The following is a 4,719-nucleotide window of genomic DNA, read 5'->3' on the forward strand; positions in this document are numbered from 1 at the left end:
TTGAGAAAAGTCCGAATGTGGCCTGTTTTATTAAATCCCGATGCAATTTCAGTGTTTCATCAACACACTGAATGTCCACAGATTACAGAATGATTCCAGTTTTGATTCGGAAACTACTACCGGTCTCCCAGGAATCGATCAAAGTATAGACAGTTTGAGACAGAACTCCCATGTAGAGAAGTACGCATGGTGCCCGTTGTATTCAATTACGATGCAATTTCTGTGTTTCATTAACATTCTGAACGTCCATAGATTTCATTAAGCCTCCATATATGCTTTGGAAACTACTACTGGTCTCCCAGGAATCTATCAAAGCGTTGACAGTTTGGGACATTACCCCCATGCAGAATTTTCCGCATGGTGCCTGTTGTATTCAATCCTTATTCAATTTCTGTGTTTCATCAACACGTTGAACGTCCACAGATTACATGAAACCTCCAGATGTGCCTCGGAAACTACTACTGGTCTCCCAGGAATCGATCAAAGCGTAGACAGATTGAGACATTACTCCCATGGAGAAAAGTCCGCATGGTGCCTGTTGTATTCAATCCCGATGCAATTTCTGTGTTTGATCTACTCTCTGAACGTCCACAAATTACAGAAAGCCTTCAGATTTACTTCGGAAACTACTACTGGTCTCCCAGGGAACGATCAAATCGTAGACAGTTTGAGACATTACTCCCATAGTGAAAAGTTCGCATGGTGCCTTTTGTATTCAATCCCGATGCAATTTCTGTGTTTCATCAACACTCTGAACGTCCACAGATTACAGAATGCCTCCAGATGTGCATCGGATTCCACTACCGGTCCGCCAGGGAACGATCAAAGCGTTGATAGCTTGAGACATTACTCCCATGGAGAAAAGTCCGCATGGTGCCTGTTGTAATCAATGCCGATGCAATTTCTGTGTTTCATCAACACTCTGAATGTCCATAGATTACAGAATGCCTCCAGATGTGCTTCGGAACCTACTAATGGACTCCAAGGGAATCGACCAAAGTGTCGAAAGTTTGGGACATAACTCCCATTGAGAAAAGTCCGCATGGTGCCTGTTGTATTTAATCCCGATGCAATTTTTTGTGTCAAATCAACAAACTGACGTTTATAGAATACAGAATGCCCCAGATGCTCTTCGGAAACTACTACTGGTCTCCCAGAGAACAATCAAGGCGCAGACAGTTTGAGACATTACTCCCATGGCGAAAAGTCCGCACGGTGCCTGTTGCATTCAATCCCGATGCAATATCTGTGTTTCATCAACACTCTGAACGTCCACAGGTTACAGGACGTCTCCAGATGTGCTTCGGAAACTACTACTGGTCCTCCAGGAATCGATCAAAGCGTAGACAGTTTGAGACATTATTCCCAAGGAAAAAAGTCCGCATAGTGCCTGTTTTATTCAACCCCGATGCAATTTCTGTGTTTCATCAACACTCGGAACGTCCTCAGATTACATGAAACTCTACATGTGCTTCGGAAGCTTCTACTGGTCTCCCAGGAATCGATCAAAGCGTAGACAGTTTGAGAAATAACTCCCGTGGAGAAAAGTCCGGATGGTGCCTGTTGCATTCAATCAAAATGCAATTTCTGTGTTTCATCAACACTCTGAACGTCCACAGATTACAAGAAGCCTCCAGATGTGCTTCAGAAACTACTACTGGTCTGTACAGAATCGATCAAAGCATAAAGTTCGATACATTACTCACATGGAGAAAAGTCCGCATGGTGCCTGTTGTATTCAATCCCGATGAAATTTCTGTGTTTCATCAACGCTCTGAACGTCCACAGATTACAGGAAGCCTCCAGATGTGCTTCGTAAACTACTACTGGTCTCTCTGGAATCGATCAAATCGTAGACATTTTGAGACATTTCTCCCATGGAGAAAATTCCGCAAGGTGCCTGATCTATTCAATCCCGATGCAATTTTTGTGTTTCATCAACACTCTGAACGTCAACAGATTACAGGAAGACTCCAGATGTGCTTCGGAAACTACTACTGGTCTCCCTGGGAACAATCAAAGCGTAGACAGTTTGAGACATTTCTCCCATGGTGAGAAGTCTGCATGGTGCGTGTTGTATTCAATCCCGATGCAATTTGTCTGTTTCATCAACACTCTGAAAGTCCACAGATCACAGGAAGCCTTCAGATATGCTTCCGAAACTACTACTGGTCTCCCACGAATCTATCAAAGCGTTGACAGTTTGGGACATTACTCCCATGGAGAAAAGTCCGCACGGTGCCTGTTGCATTCAATCCCGATGCAATATCTGTGTTTCATCAACACTCTGAACGTCCACAGGTTACAGGAAGTCTCCAGATGTGCTTCGGAAACTACTACTGGTCCCCCAGGAATCGATCAATGCGTAGACAGTTTGAGACATTATTCCCATGGAAAGAAGTCCGCAGAGTGCCTGTTTTATTCAATCCCGATGGAATTTCTGTGTTTCATCAACACTCGGAACGTCCTCAGATTACATGAAACACTAGATGTGCTTTGGAAACTTCTACTGGTCTCCCAGGAATCGATCATAGCGTAGACAGTTTGAGGAATAACTCCCTTGGAAAAAAGTCCGCATGGTGCCTGTTGTATTCAATCCCGATGTAATTTCTGTGTTTCATCAACGCTCTGAACGTCCACAGATTACAGGAAGCCTCCAGATGTGCTTCGTAAACTACTACTGGTCTCTCAGGAATCGATCAAATCGTAGACATTATGAGACATTACTCCCATGTAGAAAATTCCGCAAGGTGCCTGATCTATTCAATCCCGATGCAATTTCAGTTTTTCATTAACACTCTGAAAGTCCATAGATTACAGGAAGCCTCCAGATGTGCTTCGGATTCCACTACCGGGTTCCCAGGGAACGATCAAATCGTAGATAGTTTTAGACATTCTCCCATGGAGAAAAGTCCGCATGGTGCCTGTTGTAATCAATGCCGATGCAATTTCTGTGTTTCATCAACACTCTGAATGTCCACAGATTACAGAATGCCTAGAGATGTGCTTCGGAACCTACTATTGGACTCCCAGGAATCGACCAAAGTGTAGAAAGTTTGAGACAAAAATCCCATTGAGAAAAGTCCGCATGGTGCCTGTTGTATTCACCCCGATGCAATTTCTGTGTTTTATCAACACACTGACATCCATAGAATACAGAAGGCCCCCAGATGCCCTTCAGAAACTACTACTGGTCTCCCAGGGAACAATCAATGCGTAGACAGTTTGAGACATTACTCCCATAGTGCAAAGTCCGCATGGTGACTGTTGTATTCACTCCCGATGCAATATCTGTATTTCATCAACACTCTATACGTCCACAGATTATAGAATGCCCCAAGATGTGCTTCGGAAACTACTACTGGTCTCCCAGGAGTCGATCAAATCGTAGACACTTTGAGACATTACTCCCATAGTGCAAAGTCCGCATGGTGACTGTTGTATTCACTCCCGATGCAATATCTGTATTTCATCAACACTCCATACGTCCACAGATTACAGATTGCCTCCTGATGTGTTCCGGAAACTAATACTGGTCTCCCAGTAAAAGATAAAAGCTTTGACAGTTTGAGACATTACTCCCATTGAGAAAAGTCCGAATGTGGCCTGTTTTATTAAATCCCGATGCAATTTCAGTGTTTCATCAACACACTGAATGTCCACAGATTACAGAATGATTCCAGTTTTGATTCGGAAACTACTACCGGTCTCCCAGGAATCGATCAAAGTATAGACAGTTTGAGACAGAACTCCCATGTAGAGAAGTACGCATGGTGCCCGTTGTATTCAATTACGATGCAATTTCTGTGTTTCATTAACATTCTGAACGTCCATAGATTTCATTAAGCCTCCATATATGCTTTGGAAACTACTACTGGTCTCCCAGGAATCTATCAAAGCGTTGACAGTTTGGGACATTACCCCCATGCAGAATTTTCCGCATGGTGCCTGTTGTATTCAATCCTTATTCAATTTCTGTGTTTCATCAACACGTTGAACGTCCACAGATTACATGAAACCTCCAGATGTGCCTCGGAAACTACTACTGGTCTCCCAGGAATCGATCAAAGCGTAGACAGATTGAGACATTACTCCCATGGAGAAAAGTCCGCATGGTGCCTGTTGTATTCAATCCCGATGCAATTTCTGTGTTTGATCTACTCTCTGAACGTCCACAAATTACAGAAAGCCTTCAGATTTACTTCGGAAACTACTACTGGTCTCCCAGGGAACGATCAAATCGTAGACAGTTTGAGACATTACTCCCATAGTGAAAAGTTCGCATGGTGCCTTTTGTATTCAATCCCGATGCAATTTCTGTGTTTCATCAACACTCTGAACGTCCACAGATTACAGAATGCCTCCAGATGTGCTTCGGATTCCACTACCGGTCCGCCAGGGAACGATCAAAGCGTTGATAGCTTGAGACATTACTCCCATGGAGAAAAGTCCGCATGGTGCCTGTTGTAATCAATGCCGATGCAATTTTTGTGTTTCATCAACACTCTGAATGTCCATAGATTACAGAATGCCTCCAGATGTGCTTCGGAACCTACTAATGGACTCCAAGGGAATCGACCAATGTGTCGAAAGTTTGGGACATAACTCCCATTGAGAAAAGTCCGCATGGTGCCTGTTGTATTTAATCTCGATGCAATTTTTTGTGTCAAATCAACAAACTGACGTTTATAGAATACAGAATGCCCCAGATGCTCTTCG

This window comes from Schistocerca gregaria, unplaced genomic scaffold (genome assembly GCF_023897955.1).
Source record: "Schistocerca gregaria isolate iqSchGreg1 unplaced genomic scaffold, iqSchGreg1.2 ptg000131l, whole genome shotgun sequence".
Taxonomy (NCBI): domain Eukaryota; kingdom Metazoa; phylum Arthropoda; class Insecta; order Orthoptera; family Acrididae; genus Schistocerca; species Schistocerca gregaria.